A 17,580-nucleotide genomic window follows, 5' to 3' on the forward strand; every position below is an offset into this window, starting at 1 on the left:
ACTTTGAACAGTTCCCTCCCTTATGTTTTAGCTATGCCAGGTTTAAATAGCATTTCGCAAGATTTTATTTTTAATCCAGGCTGGCAGTCTCTTCTTTTAACTTGAAAATTGAGTCTATTTATATTGGCTGTAATTATTGATCAGTTTGAACTCATATTTACCATCTAGTACATTCCATTTGTTCTGGGGGTTTGTGTGTGTGTGTGTGTGTGTGTGTGTGTGTGTGTGTGCGTACGCGCTTCTTTTTATTCTCCTTCTTGCCGTGTTTTCAATTGATTGAGCTTTGTGTTTTTCCCTTTTCCATCCTTGAAAATTTTTCATGGTTTGGAAGTCATATCCTCTATTTCTGTAATGGTTACCTTATAAATTTCACAGAGCTATTTGACCTACCTGAGTCTGAAGGTAATCAAGAGTTTGACCATCCTCCCAGACAACACAAGAAATGCAAGGAACTTGGCCATGACCAACCCCTACCCACACCCTCCTCATCCACCTGATATATTCTTGCTGTGAAGGTGGTGAGCATATCTCGATTATTTTATACCCTGCTAGATAGACATTATTATCATTATCATTTACACAGCTAACATTTTCATTCTTTGCTTCGACAGATGCGTATTGAACACTGTGTGCCAGGCACTGTTCTAGGCACTTGGGATACACAGTGGCTGGAGCAGAGGAAGGTTCCCACCCTGTGGGCTTTGCATTCCAGCCGGAGGGATGGCAGGTTGTAAACCGGGAACATAATCCATGTGATTTAATTATGTGAGAGGTTAGAAAGGAATAACTACCCTGGGAAAATGGAAGAACAGGACGCGGGAGAGAGAAGGGCAAAGCACAGGTGTCTAGGGTTGGGGTGGTCAGCGTTGGCCTCTGGGAGGCCGAGAGATCTGAGTGAAGGCTGAAGGGCCGAGGGAGGGAGATGTGCCCACCGGAGGAGGAACACGGAAGTGGTGAGGTGGGAGCACCTGTGGCATGTTCAATGTCAGCAGGGAGACCACTGGGGCTGGGCAGAGTGACTGAGGAAAGCAGAGCAGAGAGAGGTGGAGGGCCAGGTCCCAGCAGGCCTTGTGGGCTGTGCAGGGCAGGGGCTTTGGCTTCTACCCTGAGTGCGGAGCCACTGGACGGGTCTGAGCCTACCGACAGTGGGGTCTGCCTTGTATTTGCCGCTATGTTGACCGCAGACTGTGCGGGGAGAAAGAAGGATGGGAACAGGGTGTCTTAGTTTGGGCTGCTATAACAAAGGGCCATAGATGGGATGGATTCTAAATTTTAAATTCCTCTCAGCTGTGGTGGCTGGAGGTCCGTGATCAGTATTATCATCATGGTCTGGTGAGACCACGGTCATTCTTGCAGGTTGCAGACTGCTGACTTTTTAATGTATCCTCACATGGTGGGAATGGTGAGGGGGCTCTCTGAGGCCCCTTTGTAAGGATACTTGTCCCGTTTGTGAGGGCTTGGCTATTATGACCTAATCATCCCCCAGAGGCCCCATCTCTGACTACCATCAGATCAGGAGTGAGGATCCCAACATATGAACGGAGGGTACAAACAAACATTCACTCCACTGCATGGGGGCGGGGGCCCTTAGGAGGTGAGTGTAATAATCCAGGCAAGAGATGGCAGTGACCAGGGCCAGGGTGTAGCCAGGGAGATGGCAAGAAGGGGTCCAATACTGGGTTCAATCTGCAGATGGCATAAACAGGTTTCTTCAAGGATCAGGTGTGAGGGGAGTCAGGTATGTCTCAGAGGGTTTCGTCCTGAGCAGTTAGAAGATGGAATACCCATCCAGTGAGATGGGTAAGCTGTAAGAGGAGCAGGGGCAGGTGTGGGGGCAAGAATGGGAGTTTCATTTTATACATACTGAACTTGAGACATCTTGAAATTCAGCTAGGCAGTTGGATACCCAAGTCTGGGGTTTCAAAGGCAAAATCCAGGCATTTGTTGTTGGCCTGAAGCTTATACAATTTTAAGGGCCTTCTTTAAGAAGAAAATGCAAAAGTGTATCAAAAGCAGATACAAGAGAGGCCCAGAAACTTCCGCTCTAATTAAGTCTACAGAGGACTGCCTTTTTGGGAGCTGGCGGGGGGGCAAGTCCATGCTGGAGTTTTAAATGTGTATGTCATCAGCACAGAGGTGGTATTTCTAGTTGTGAAGTGTTCAAGTCCTAACCCCTAGTACCTGTGAACATGGTCTAATATGGAAATAAGGCCTTGTCCGATGTCGAGTTAAGATGAGGTCGTGGTGAAGTAAGATGGGCCCTGGAGCCAATATGACTGGTGTCCTTTCTAAGAAGAGGAAGGATGGACACACATGCAAAGAAGGGTGTGGGGTGATGAGAGGGAAGATTGGAGCGATGCCGTCAGGCCAGGGCGGCCAGGCTTTCCCAGCAAACACCGGGCACGGGGAAGAACCAGGAAGGACCCTTCCCTGGAGCCTTCACGGAGAACCCGGGCCCGCCAGCACCTCAGCTCAGCCGTCCGGCCTCCGGAGTCGAGAGAGGATACCTGTCTGTTGGCATGAGTCGTCCCACTGTGTGGTGCTTTGTTACGGCAAACCCAGGAACCCAGTTCAGTGAGGGACAGGGCGGGGGTGGGGAGGCGTGAGAGAAGAACCCCAGGATCCGCCCTGAGGCTCTTTGGGGAAGGCCGAGGTCTCCTTGAGGAGGCGAGGAGCGAAGGAGCCTTCCTCCCCTTTCCGTGGCACCTCTGGGCCCTTCCTTCTGGGCTCATTATCCCTCGGCCTGAAGCCCATCCTCGAGGAGCCTCCTTAATAGAGTCTTGCCGGGAGTGAACCGACTCGGGTTTGGTTTGGTGTTTGTTTTGCTGCCGAAAATGTCTTCATTTCATCCTCCTCCTTGAAAGGCTTTTTTTGCCGGATGCACGATTTTACGTTGACAGCTATTCTCTCTCAGCACTTGCAAATATTGGGCCCGTGTCTCCTGGGACTTACCGTTGCAGTTGAGAGATCAGCCGTCGGGGTAATCGTAGTTTTTCCTCTTCTGCCACTGCTGCTGAGGCCCTCCCTTTCTCTCTGCGGTCCTTCTGAGTGTGCAAACGTCCTGGGGCAAGCTGGGCCCCCGCTGCCTCCTTCCCCTTCTCCCTCCTGAACTCAGTCCCGGAGCCACTGTCCCCTCCCCACACCTCCGCCTCTGTATCCCCTTTCCCGGTATCTTTGTGACATCTTCTCATTTATCTTTCAGTTCGCCAAGTCTGTCTGTGACTGTCTGATATTTCCTTTACATTGACTTGTAAATGTTGATTATTGTGTTTTTGTTTCGAGACGTTCCGTTTCCCTTTTTCTTCAGATCTGCCTCGTCAGTTTTGAGTTTCTCTGCTTCCCCCTCGTGCTTATATTTATTTCTTTTATTTCACCCCCCCCCCCCCCCGTCTCTTTCTGTGAGTGGACTAAACAAAGATAGTTTTGTATTCTGCTTCTGATCATCCCTGTGTCTGAGGCTTTGCAGTTTCGATTTTTAACTTGATTTTGTCCGCGCTGGGTTCTCGCTGGCAGAGGGTTGTTTCTTCTTGTGTTCGGTGGTTTTATTTTCTTAAAACCTCATGCTCCCGGAGTGGCACCAGCAATAACATCGAAAGGCAGTGACACCGCTTACTGTGTCCCCATCCTTCCTGCCTGTGCCCTTACGACCCCTAGCAGTGTGATGATCTTCCCTACACTCTGGGCTGCAGGGGCATCAAATCAAAGAAGTTAAAGTAACGTTTTGAAAAAAAAGAAAAAAGAAAAAAAAAAACTCACAACAAAACCCGGAGCACTAAATTAATAATGTAATGTAATTTCTAATTATGTTGGGGTCTTAAAATCTCCTTCCCTAGATGAACATAAACTGTGACTAAATATTTTCTAAATAATTAAATTTAATATTTTTAATAATTAGGACATTGCAGTTGAATTCATAATTAATCATTTTTTCCCTTCATGTGAGACCTTTTTCATTAGTGGAAAGAGATTGCAGAATTTTAAACGAAACTTAGAGCCAAGCAATGCTTAGATTACCTTTGTAAAATGTTGCCACTTCCTGATGCCCAGTCGTCCCGCCTTTGACCAACACGTTTGGTTCCCCAGACTTTCATTTTCTGACTTGGGAAACTCCTTTGATTTGGCCCCGTGTCTATTCTCTCTGGAATCGCAGACCTGAGAGCTGGAGGGGCTTTGGGGGTCCATCGCTACCTAAAGCCGAAGCATCCAGAAAAAGTATTTTCCAACAAATACCCTGTATGTTTGTGGTGGTAATGGGACGGGGAAAGAGTCCCTTTGATAACAGAAGCGATGCACTGTGCTTCTATGTGTGAGCCCAAATTCATTGCTACTGAGGTTATGTAATGCCCAGTCTTGCAGAAATGTCACTTTAATAGACGATGAAACATATTCTCACTTAATGATGATTATCCCAATAGGAAGACAGGTTTTCCCTTTTTTATTATTATGAAAACGCTCATACAGCTGGTACAAATACATGCAGTACAGAAGGATATGCAATAAAGAGTCTCTCTCCCGGCGCCTCCTCCAGACCCGTGCTCAGAGGGAACGATGGTCACAAATGGCTTTCAGGCCGGTGGCGGGGAGTCCTCCCTCCCTCCTTCCCCACGCTTTCTCTTCTGGCGTCTAGGCAGGCAGCAGACACGGAGACAGGACTGGTGGTCGTGAGGTTCAGTGTTGGGCCATTTCTGCCGGAGGGAAGGGAGAGTTCACACGAACTGAGCACCGACTGTTTCCCAGGCACGAGGCTGAGACTCTGCTCAAATCTCCTCCTCTCAGAGCTCTTCAGAGAGAGAGATCTATTATGTCTGTTTTACAGAGAAGGGACTGAGGATCCAAGACAGCAAATGGTCAGGCACAGCCATGTGGCAGGCGGTCATCAGAAGAGCCTCAGGCTCCGTGTCACGACCACGCCAGGAGGAGGGGCCTCGAGGTGCAGAGAGGTGGGTCCCTTCCCTGCCCCATGCTCCCTCAGTCGCTTAGCCCCTCCACCGTGGCTGGGAGACAGCGTGAGCTCTTCTGAGGATCCTTCAGGCCCAGAAGTGAGCTGGGACCAGAAGTGAAACCCGCAGTGCCTGCATGAGCCACGGGTGACCCCAGCAGGATCTGGGCGTTTGGCCCCATTAGATAGACCTTTCACTGCATGCCCAGTCTGATGTGCCTGAATTCTAAGGGAACACCTTAACCCAGGACAGTGGGTATGCAGTAGAGAATATAAATACAAATATAAATGTAATTGTAAATATAAATGTAAATGTAAATATAAATATAAATATAAATATAAGTATAAATATAAATATGATCCAATCACACTTACTGGTACCAATTGGCTGTTGAGCTGTAAGAGGAAAGAGTGAATGCCAAGAGGCTCCCCTGCCCTTGTTCCCTCTTGGATGTGCTGGCTGTACAGACAAGGCTGGTCGCACAGGAGCTGCGTTCATCCCTCTGCCTGATGCTGGGGGAAGACGGTGGGGGGCGCCGCCTCTGGTGCCCACGAACAGCCCCCGGGGGCCGGCTGAGCTTGTCACAGGGATTTTGGAGGTAGGGTTGTGTTTGGCTCATCAGGCTAAAGTTAAAACTCAGTGAGGTCCCCCACGCGGGGTCCCGGGGAAGCGTGAGCACATAGGCACAGGTCTTGGGACTTCTCGACACTCTTAAAATTCAATGAGGATCTCAAGGCGCTTTGGGTTGTGGGGTCACATCTCTCGATATTCAACGTATTTGAGTTAAAACTGAAGGAATTTTGGAGGGCACTTGTCTTGGTGAGGACCAGGCGATGTGTGGGAGTGTTGAATCACTCCCTGTGCACCTGAAACGAATATAACACTGTATGTTAACTATACTGGAATTAACTTAAAACTTAATTTAAAAAAACTGAAGGACTTTTGAAACCTAAAATACACAAGCATTGCATACTCCACGAGCTGTCATCATCACGTCACAGAGCCTCTGGAAAACACCGCTATCCCCCCAGAGGCGAATCACGTCTTAGGGTCATTACGAGGGCAGGGTGGGTGCCCAGACCACACTTGGAGAACCTCAGCCCAAGGCACACCCTGGAGAGCTAACCAGAGGGAGCTCTGGTCCACACCACAAGCCCGGCACGACCAGAGGCCACCTCACGCTGCGGTCGGCAGTCTCTCTGGGTCCTTTGCCCCTTTGGCTGTCTTATCAGCAGTAAATTGGGACAAGGAGAAGGTCGGCCATCGATGGCTGCCAACTTTATGCGAACAGCTTACCTGTCCCCAGTCTTCTCTTGTTCGGGCAGTTTTGCGGAACTCTCCGGCGACCTCCATGGTTTGGCAGCAAGGAGCACATTGCAAGCTCTTTGGGATTCGCGACTTACAGGCCTCTCCCTGGCTCATTTGTGCAGAAAGATCGGCTTTCCCCACATTGGAAATGTCCCTCCTGAAACGCTGTAACTCCGTCCTGATTACACGGTTCAAGAAAGACTCTGGAATTGTGTTCTGCGGCTGCTGTTCGGGGAGCAAATGGCAGTGCAGCATGAGGGCCTGGAACGGGGGCTGCTGGGCTGGGGTCTCGCAGTGGGGGGCCCCGCTCTGTCATCCCTCGTTCACTGTCAGGAGACTCTCATAAAGAAGCCTTCCAAGGACTGAGAACGCATGTTTATTTTATGAATGACTTCAGGGAAAGAGGAAAAAACATCATCCAGAATGTCATCCAGGAGGCTGTGTTCTTTTTATTATGTTTTGTCGGTAAACAAAAAAAATTGCCACATTTAATACTTACACCGGTCCTATGGGATTTCTCTGACTAATGTAAAATGACAGTTGTCGCAACATTCTATATAAATACAAGTCTGTTTGCAGGAGCCTGTTCTATTTTTAATGTGAACCACACCTAACTTGCTCTGAAGAATTGTACCCTTGGAATTTAGAGTCCTGTCTGTTGTCTATTCGTGGTACTGCATTGTCCTAGGAGCCGCCTGGAAGAAACCAAAGGCATCCCAAACTTTTTAGTTTAATGTGAGAATTATTCACCTAATTTCCCTGCAGCGATTGTGTTACTTAATTTATTGTTGTGCGTAGCTGCGAGAGGATGTGGCTAATGAGTGACACAGTGTGTTTGGTGAGCCAATCTATAATTTAGGAGGCGGCTGATGATCTTTGTGCTGTCTGCAGTCTGAGCAAAGCAGGCAGTAAAAATAAAGAATACACTCGCAGATTATATAAATATGCGCAAATCCACAGATTCACGCGCACAATACCTATTAGTTGGCTTGTGGCCCCGTCGGTTGCGCAAAACGTGGACTTAGCCTCCCGTGATGAATGGGGAGCGCTGTGCTTTGTAAGTTTCCGACAGACTCTTTGGCCAGCCCCTTCAGGGACCGTGAGCTTCTGGAGGGCGGGAGGGACCGGGGCCAGCATGCGGACCTTGACTCTCTGTTCCCTCTCATTTCTCAACCACTTCTTCCCGCACCGCTTTGAGGGACTCTGGCAGCAGGTTCCCCCTTGCTCTAGCAGCGGGGTTACTAGTTGGCATGGAGGAGCTGAACTTGAACCTATAAGAAACTTGAAGATGGCCCCCCCTCGTGGTTTTCAGACAGGGCTGGCAAACGCATGTCAGATTTTGACCCTAGCGGTGATGGGCTTCCCCCTGCGAGGCTGGCCTCTTGGCAGTTACTACCGAGCCACGGGAATTGGCACCGGTGGGATCTACCTGTCACTCTTGAGCCGGAGGAAGAGACCTGTGGACGGCCCTCTGATCCAACACTGGACCCCCGGCCGAGGGAGAGCAACCAAATCGGGGCACCTTCATCCGAGGTCACACCTGGAAAAAAGCATCCTGAATGGGTGCGGATAGAACACGCCGTTCTTTCTGCTCTGAGACTCCCTTTTCATCGGGAGATTTCCGGGCAGAGGTCCCATATCTTGTCAGTGAGAAACGTCCTGGGGCTCCTGCCGCGCACAGCCATGGGCATCAGGATCTTTGTGTCTGATTCAGACGGCTCACAAAGGGAAAGGCCACGCCTGCCTCTCTGCAGGGTGGCCCCCCGACACCACGTTGCAGATTTTCCAGTAAATACGTAGATTCTCCACAAACCCCTTAGAAACAGGGAGCCGGGCGTATTTACATGCTATGTACTCGGTTTAAAAGTCAACTTTAGATTTGGTTTGCCTTTTGCAGTCTCTTGAATAAAGCATTTTTGTAGCCTACTCAAAATCCTCTCTCTGTGTTTACATTTTAATGGGCATTCCAGTGAAATGGAGGAATTTTTTTATTGCTTTTACATTTATCAGGGGAGGAGGTGGGGATGGAAGCAGCCAAATGGTGGGGCTGCCTCCCTTTAGACCGCTGGCTTCTCTCTTCGTCAGTGGGCTACAGTCTGATGTAGGCTAAGCGTGCAATTTAGCCGGGCAAGCAGCAAGGAGAGGAAAGGCTATTTTTATGTGGGTTTAAAATATCTATCCCTGAGAGTTTGTAGAATTTTAAAATAGTGCTTTAGATCTCAAACATCACTGAAAGAAATGAACATGTGTAAGGAGAATATTAAATCTCATTGACCTATGTGGAAAGTAAAATCTGTTTTATTTAAGAGAGGTACCATTCAAGAATTGTCCTTGCCGGAAAAGAGAAGGAGGGGAAAAAAATCAACCTCCCTGGCAGGGCAGAGAAGCCATTGACTGGTTGGTTCCTTGTCGCAGATGCTCTTGGCAAAGGAGGCCTGAGGTGACCTCAACTCCTTGGGGGGATTTCAGGGACAGATTTGGTTTCTGTGGCTGTGTAAGGGGAACCCCACTAGGGGTCTTGATGCACAAAAGCTACTTTCTGAAGGCAGTAGGTTCTTCAGAGTGTGGAAACAAATTTCTGCTTATGCCAGCATATAGCTGATGTTAAGACCCTCTTATGCAAAGAGCTCCCTTATCACCGTGGATCCTACAGTACAATAAAATTGGGCCAGGACAGCTTCCGGGACTTTGATTCAGTGGAACTGCCAATGTCTTAATAATCTTCCTCTGGGGAATGTCTCTCTCTTTCCTCCCCTGACATTCCCGGGAGATCCCTAATTAAAGCTACAGATATGGTTTAAAAGTACACTCACCAGATGTTAGTTTAAAATGACCTATAACTGGCAGCAGACATAGGAGAGGCTAACCGTGTCTGAGGCCTTCCGGTGTCTTTTCCTCCACTGTCATTCGGTATGCAAATGAAGCCCAGCAGAATCTCAAAGCCAGCCTTGCCAAGCCATAAAACCAACTGCTTTGAAAGCAATGCATCAGTAATTCTTATCATCTGGCATCTGGAGTGCAGGAGCGCTCAGTTCCTAAGTAGAACATGTCATAGTGTGACTTAGGAGGAAGCTCGGGTTTTGCACTCCGCAGACAGTTTAGACTGATGGATCTGCTTGCTGAAGCCCATGCCGTTCCCTTTAGGACGGACCAATTTTTTTCTAAAAACCGAATCCAGGCTCCGAGAGGCGCCTGCCTTGGTTTGCCTGTACACAAACGCCATGGAGGAGAAGGCTCGTCAGGTGCCCACAACACCAGAGACCAACATGGAGGCCTGGGCAGGTCGGACCCAGTGGCCACCCTTCTCGGGCTGTGCTTTGATTTTTCCATGAAAGTTCCTATTACGCTGTAAGTGAGTTAGGTCTCAGACTCTTAGTGGTCCTGGTTTGCCCTGCAAAGCCAAGGGTTGAGGAATGCAGTATTCGGGAATCAATATCGTGGGAACGAAGAGACTCTTTCCCGGAGGACTGAAATTTATAGGCAGCATGCTCCTATCGGCACATTTATCAGAGTAAACATATAGGTTAAATTACAGTTTACCCAGCAGCCACCTGTCGGTTTCTTGGGACACCTTCAGTCCCCGAGACACCCATCCGAACAGCCAAACACTCTCAGCTCCGATCATCGGCAGCTTCCCAGCCTGATGCCCTTGAGCTGAGGCTCCAGCTAGAGGCTTCCTGGTGCTCGGGATAAAAAGAAAAGATGATCTTGCACCTGAGAGTCATATCCATCTCACTCTGGGGAGAAAACCAAGGTCAGGCCTTCACACGGAGGCCGGGATTTGGATTCGGGACAGGCAAATAGCACCCACGTGCCTGCCCTCCTGGCTGAGCGTGCCAGATTGAGTCCAGGGCAGGAATGTTGCCAGTCAGCAGAAGCAGATGTGTTCATAGATAGTGTCGAAAACAAGACCTCTGCAACCTTGGTGGTTCAGACACAGACTCCAGTTTATGTAATAAGTAAAATGTGGTTAAATAACCTGTGGGTGGCAGAGAAGAGAGCCTGTAAGGCAGACTGGGGGCTTCAAAGGCATAATTGTTTATCAGCTAATTAAAATGCAACCACTGGCTCCCCAACCCCAACAACTGGGCTGTCTTGCCCAAGAAGTAGCCCTTTGGTGAGCACCTACAATTTTTTTCCCGTTCATTAGCCCACAGGGACACACAACAAAAGCCCAGATTGGTCATCTGGAGTGGCCACTCCCACCATCTGCATGGCTATTACCTCCCTGGACTGGGTTCTGGACTGGAATACTTGGAATGGCCATCAAACTGGGGACTGGGGAGGGTGTGGGGGGCCAGTTGGCCTCCAATGAAACTGCACTGAGTTGAGTTGAGTTGAGTTGAGTTGAGTTGAGTTGCCTTGCTGGCTTGCAGCCCAGGGGTGGGTATGGAAGAGTGCACATGTGGTTGTCTGGGCTGGAGGTCGAGGCCATTCACACAGCCCACAGTTGGGCACCTGGCTTGGGAAGCCAGCCTTGTTAGGAGGGGCACGTGGACCCAAGAAAAGCTAACTGACTCTCAGGCACAGACTTGTCTATTAAACTACTTGGGAATGTCAAAGAGGTTCAGAAAGCTCTTGTTGAAAAATGAAAGGCAGAGAGAGTGAGGTCGACGAGGCTAGGGCGACACACCACATATGTGGCTTTGGTTTATCACATTTCTTTTTTTTAATGTTTTTATTTATTTTTGAGACAGAGAGAGACAGAACATGAGCAGGGGAGGGGCAGAGAGAGAGGGAGACACAGAATCCGAAGCAGGCTCCAGGCTCGGAGATGTCAGCACAGAGCCTGACGCGGGGCTCAAACTCACAGACTGTGAGATCATGACCTGAGCTGAAGTCGGACGCTTAACCGACTGAGCCACCCAGCCTCCCTGGTTTATCACATTTCTATGTTTCACATCCTAAGGAATGCAGGATGGCTGAGAATATCCCTTCTAAGGCTTGGTGCTGGGCCTGGTTCACGAAGCTCCCAGAGCCAGCCCTGGGCCTAAGCCAGATCCTTCTCTCTTCCCATCCTCCTGAGTCCCCATGTGTGCCCCAAAGAACCTGAGGCCTCTATTCACATCTTGCTCCAAGTGATAGCTTCCATCCAGGAAGAAAGACGATGTTGGTAACAGGGCTCAGAAGCCAGTTTTCTGTTTGGCTTATGCTCCTGAGGCCACAGAGGCAACAACCAATGAATGACTAAGGATTTGACCTCTCTGGGGAGCGTCTTATGCAGATGGAGGCAGATCACTGAGCACAAAGCTGGTGAGTCCACAGTCACCCAGCTGTTCTGGGAGGCCTGGCCTACAGCTAGTTGATCAGTGTCTGTTGCCTCATGACAGGGTGGGCACTGGGGGCCTATGTCCTCTCTACAGCCCTTACCAGGTGTCTTCTCTGTCTGCCCCTTTGCCCTCTTCCTTTGCAAAGGGGTGAAAAGGACTTGAAAAGTAGGGAAGGACATGTGCAGTTGGGAATTGTGATGGTGAATTTTATATGTCAACTTGGCTGGGCTATGGTGCCCAATTTTTGGTCAAACACCGGTTGCTGTGAAGGCATTTTGTAGACTTTGAGTGAAGTAGGTTAGCCTCCATCATGTGGGTGGGCCTCGTCCAGTCAGCTGAAGGCCTTCAGAGAAAAAGATGGAGGTTTCCCCGAAGAAGAAGGAATTCTGCCTGCCAGAGTTTCTGTCCTGCTGCCCTGTGGAATTCAGATGCAAGGCTGCAACTTTCACCTGAATTGGCAGCCTCCATAATCAAGTGAGGCAATTCCTTAAAAGAAAGCTCTCTCTCCCTGTATGTGGTTCTGTTTCTCTGGAGAATCCTCACCAATACAAGGATGACGGTGCCACTCTTCCTCCAGAACTTTGGAGGTTCTGCTCTTGATTCTGCCACTCACCCTCCTGCTTGGCCGCCCACCCAGCCCCCAGCCCTCTGTTAGGTCCCACAAGGAAGGACCAGGAGCAATTACAAGGGCACACCACCTGCTGTGGAAACAAGTGTATGCAAATAACCACACTGCTTATAGATTTGTGCCAGGTGATGAGGGGTGAAGGACGCTCACAGGGGCCAGGGATGCCGCACAAAGGCATTGGTGCAATTCTGGTTGGTTTGGAACTGGCCGCCTTTATGTGGATACGGACTCTGCTCCTGGAACATCCCTGAGTCTTTATAGAAAGGATGCCCTGTACACAGTAATGGACTCAGCAGATTGACCAGCAGTCAGTCATTGATTTGAATATTTATTGAGCACCTGCTGTGTCCCTAATGTTCTTTCAAGTGTTGGGGACAAGCAGTGAACAAGACCGAGTCCTGCCCTCATGGAGCTTACAAGGGAAAGACATCTAATAAATAATAAAACATAAGCAATGATGTATTTTCAAGTGGACATAAGGCCACGAGAAACAAAATGAAGCATGAGAAACAGACAGATCCATGGTGGCAATAATTAGAAACAGTGGGAATGACAGGAAGGCTGGTGGCTCAGGTGGTTAGGCATCCAACTTTGGCTCAAGTCATGATCTTACAGTTTGTGAGTTTGAGCCCCGCGTCGGGCTCTGTGCTGACAGCTCAGAGCCTGGAGCCTGCTTTGGATTCTGTGTCTCCCTCTCTCTCTCTGACTGTTCCCCACTCACGCTCTCTCTCTCTCTCTCTGTCTCTCAAAAATAAATAAGTGTTGAAAAAAAAAAAGAAAACAGTGGGAATGTACTTAATGCCACTGAGCTGAACACTTAAAAATGGGCAAGATGGTACATTTGAGGTTAGGTGTAATTTCCCTCAATTTAAAAAATAGTTTTAAAATGTTCTAAAATTTCTTGTGCTGATGATTGCACAAGTATATGCATAAACTACAAAGCTCTGAATTGTATGCTTTAAGTGGGTGAATTGCATGGCATATGAACTGTATCTCAGTAAAGCTATTTTTTAAAAAAGAAAGGTAGAGCCAGGTGAGGGCAGATCATTTCAGATATAGAGGTCAGGGAAGACCTCGCTGAAAAGGTGACATCTGGTGGGAACTTCTGTCATCATTTTTCAGAGGGGTCTGAAGGAGGCCTAGTGACTTGCCCAGAGTGGCAGGTCTATGTGGCAAGCACGGGCCTGCCTGCCTCCAGATCCTGTCCTGCTCTGCGTGTCCTTTGGGGTTCTGCCTGCTTTTCCCCTTCTCAGACCACTTGCTTACTCCCCAGGTAACTCTCCCCTCTTCTAGGCATCCTTATTCTCTTTTTTTCCCTAGAAGACAGAAGCAGATGCTCAGGGTCTCACCGAGGGTCTCAGAGCCAACGATAAGGCTCCAATACCCTGTCCTGGGAGTCAGCAGACTTGTAAGGGGCCAGTCAGTAAATACTACAGACTCTGCGGTCTGTAGACCGCAATGTAGAGACCATATGGTCTCTGTCGCAATGCCTCAACTTTGCTGCGATAGCACAAAAGCAGACATAGATGCGTAAACAAGTGCATGTGGCTGTGTTCCAATAAAGCTTTACAGAAACAGGCAGCAGTCTGGATCTGGCCCAGGGAGCATCGTTTGTCAGCTCTGGCTCTGGCTGTCATTTCCTCTTCTCTGGAAGGACTTCCTGAAGAAGATGAGATTGGAGTGAGGCCTGGTGTTCTCTGTCTCTCCCATTTGTGTCCAGGAAAAGGTATGTGAGGTGTTTCACCCAGCTGGATTCCCCCAGAGCAACAAGATGAAGCAGGAGCCCTGTCCAACACACAGACACATCTCTGTGGAGAGGCCCAGGAAACTGTCCTCTCTGGATAGTTGCTTCTTCCCATGGGCCATTCATGAGGTGTCATCCTTTCATTGGTCTGTCTATCTTCCTATATCTGCATACATTCTTCCTTCTATCTGTCCGCCCATCCATCCATCCATCCATCCACTCATCTACCCACCCACCCACCCATCTATCCATCCATCCATCCATCCATCTATCCACCCATCCATCCATCCATCCTTCCATCCATCCATCCACTCATCTATCCACCCATCCATCCACTCATCCATTCACTCATCCATCCATCCATCCATGCTTCCATCCACTCATCTACCCACCCACGCATATATCCATCCATCCATCCATCCATCCATCCATCCATCCATCCATCTACTGATCTACCCACCCATCTATCCATCCATCCACTCATCTATCTATATCCATCCATGCATCCATCCATGCATCCATCCACTCATATATCCATCCATCCACCCACCTATCCATCCATCCATCCATCCATGCATCCATCCACTCATCTACCCATCCACCCATCTACCCACATCCATCCATCCATCCATCCACTCATCTATCCATCTATCCACCCACCTATCCATCCATCCATCCATCCATCCATCCATCCATCCATCCATCTCTGCCTCCATCCATCTAACCATATACACACACACATATATACATATCTACATTATTCCTTCTGTCTATCCACCCACCCATTTACTCCTCCCTCAACATATATACATACATACATACATACATACATACATGCATTCTTCCTTCCACCCACCCATCCATCCATCCATTTATTCATGCAGCGCTTCATTCACAAACATGTCCTCAGATCCTACTTTGCACCAGGCCATGAATTAGGCCACAGGGCTTCCATGGGGAACAGGACACAGTTTCTGCTCTCAAGTAACTCACTACATAAACAAACTTGCATAGTCTGTAAACCAGTCAAGTGAATGCCATGATAAAGATATGGCAGGCAGTAGCCTGGGGGGTTGGCCAGAGCCCTTATCACCCTGGAAGCCCTTCCTTCTCAGGCCAAGCCAAGACTCACTCTTGTCTGTAGCCTGTCACACTTTCTCAGGATACCAGCTCCTTGACCCCAAAGGATCTCTGAGGTCAAACTTTTCCTCCAGGGCTCTGGGCCAGCCTGCACCCTGAGCTCTGGATCATGCAGAGGCCTGCCTTTCGGCTCTGCGGGTCCTTGGCTGCCCTGAGACTTGGAGTGGGAAGGAGAGCTAGTTCCCAAGGACACACAGACTGTGCCGAGGAATGTCTGGCAGTGGGGGGGGGGGGGGGGGGGTGGTCATGAGGAAGAGAAGCAAAGTCACCTCTGTCCTCTCACCCATGGAAACAGGTGACCAGCAAATGTCTGCTGAGCAGAATGGGACACCCTCTAGGAGGTGGGGAGCAGCTGTCGTCGTGTCCAGTGAAATGAAAATATTCCCTTTCTCTTTGTTATCTAGGAGCAAACAAAGTAGGCTGGAGATTGTTTTCGGGAACAAAGAATAGGCCGAGCTTTCTTGTCAGGGGAGTCCATTTCTCCCTCTGAATTGAGCTGTCGCCCAGTGTGGCGCTGGCTCCCCGCAAAGGACGCTGAAAGCGGCCCCGACTGGCATTTGCCAGCCTGGCTTTCCCGCGGCTGCCACCAGCCTAATGTCTGCGTGATTGTTCTGCTGTAAACATCATCTGTGTGTGCGTTATCTACAGACAGGCTGGGCTCGGCAGGCTGGCCAGGGTCCAGTGCTTTCTCTCCACAGAACTCAGATTCGTGACTGTCTCGTCCCCGTGGGATAAATGAGATGTGGTGTCTACACCCCGGGCGGGAAGCAGAATTAAAGGGGGAATTTGGGAAGGAGCACTGGGCTGGCCTCCTGGGGGTTGTGAGGGCGAGCAGGGCAGGCCAGCCCCTGTGTCCTCTGCTCCTGGCAACCCCAGAACCCTGGAGAGAGGGTAACAGGTACAACCGTTGTAGATATTGCGGGAAGCACATCCGTGATGGCGTGTTTGCGCTGTCCCAGGAGCTGTTTCACGCACAGTCCTCGTTTCTTCTTCACCCTAACCCTGTGAGCAAGGTGCCATGGGCAGCTCTGTTTTAAAATGAGGAAACTGAGGCATACGGCAGTTCCTCCCTCAGGAAAATGGGCCTGGGCTCCAAGTCTGCTCCCAGGTGCTATTGGAGCCACATTGGGGACCTCTCTGGAGTGGCCACAGGCCTCACAGGGCCTGGTGTGGGGGGCAGGGTGCTGCAGCCGGGTGACCTCAGAGGACCTCTAGGCCCCGTGACCTGTCCAGAGGCAGCGAGGTGGATGCAAAGCCGGGGAGTCCTCTGGGCTTCTTGGGGTGGGGGGCAGTCTACCTTCCCAGCACCGACCCAGCCAGCTACTCCCCCTGCAGGCTCTGGACTCGCCCTGGTGAGTCATCCCAGTGTCAGGACAACAGAATTAGAGTTCTGTCCCTGCAGAACTGTCACCTGCATGGCCCTGCCTTGTAACCTGCTCAGTGTGTGCTTGGAGGAGAGAGGCTTGGGCCACAGGGAAGAGGTGGGGCTCGAGAGCTCTGAGGGCCAGGATGGGAAGAAATGACTCACCACGCTCATCGCCCGGGTGCCCCTGGTGACCCTGGAAGAATGTTCCTCATTTCTTACACACCTACAACACTTAGAATCCCACAACATAGGGCTGGAGCCACATTAGGAAGCAGCTAATTCAGCCTCTGTGTTGGAAACAGGAGGATATCAGGGAAGAAGGACCTGGAGAGGAGGGAAGATGCTGTCTGACTCACCCAGCGGGTCACTGGAGGGACTAGCCGCTCAGGTCACTTGAAGACAGAGCCGTCTCAGGCCCGAGCACTCCCGGCCCTGCTTGGCCAGCGGGCAGACCGTCCACCTCCCCGGCTGTTTCCACAAGCCTGTGCCTGTCTTTCAAGAGGCATCTCCCACATTCGCTGGGACCATCCGTCGGACGCCGGTCCCCTCTCTCGGGTGAGGGTCCGGAGCGAGTGCCCTCCACGCTCTGTGGGCACCGGCTCCACGGCCGCGCCTCACACGGCTCGGGTCCTCGGTTCCTTCTCCCTGACCCCGCGCGCCGCTAAAATATTGTCCTGTGGATAGGAAATGAAAAGGGTACAACCTTATTTCTTCAATGATCGCCCAATCTAGCCCAGAGGTATCATAAAACCCCAAACTTTCCTTTCAGGAATCATCTTTTATAAGTAATATCTTTCCACGTTAAGTGTAGGCACACAATTGTGAAATAAAACACAAGGCTCCGTGACTCCAGGTGGCTCCGGGGCGCATGGCGAAGGGCTGCCTTTCGCGGTGGTGAGTTTCCAGTGAGCCAGCCTTCCTGGATTGGGGTGCGTGGCACCTGGGGGTGACTGGTAACTTATGCTCTGTCACCCAAGGCTAGATCCCTGCCTGGGCCATCTTTGCCCTCCCCCTGTGGTCATGTAGGACTGGAGCCTTGGTTGTCTGTCTTAGTGGAGGATTTGCTTTTAAAGCAGAGGTGAATTCGAGTAACTGGGTTATTATCTTATTTCACGACATTGTTATCGTTTACTTTAGAGCATTTGTTTAACCACTGTGACAACGGATGCGTCCGCTTTTGTGCT

At 50.1% G+C, this 17,580-nt stretch overlaps 1 protein-coding gene and 1 long non-coding RNA gene across 7 annotated transcripts in view; one reads left to right on the forward strand and one right to left on the reverse strand.

The window, feature by feature from the left end:
• The window catches only part of CAMTA1 (calmodulin binding transcription activator 1), an 851,919-nt gene that overhangs the window by 490,086 nt on the left and 344,253 nt on the right, over window positions 1–17,580 (forward strand). The window lies entirely within an intron of this gene.
• On the reverse strand, window positions 4,451–6,720 carry LOC122226350. Its single transcript, XR_006205592.1, has 3 exons — window positions 6,237–6,720; window positions 5,315–5,806; window positions 4,451–4,685 (listed from the first exon to the last, which is right to left on the reverse strand). It is a non-coding gene; the product is annotated as an uncharacterized LOC122226350 (long non-coding RNA).

This window comes from Panthera leo, chromosome C1, assembly GCF_018350215.1.
Source record: "Panthera leo isolate Ple1 chromosome C1, P.leo_Ple1_pat1.1, whole genome shotgun sequence".
Taxonomy (NCBI): Eukaryota; Metazoa; Chordata; class Mammalia; order Carnivora; family Felidae; genus Panthera; species Panthera leo.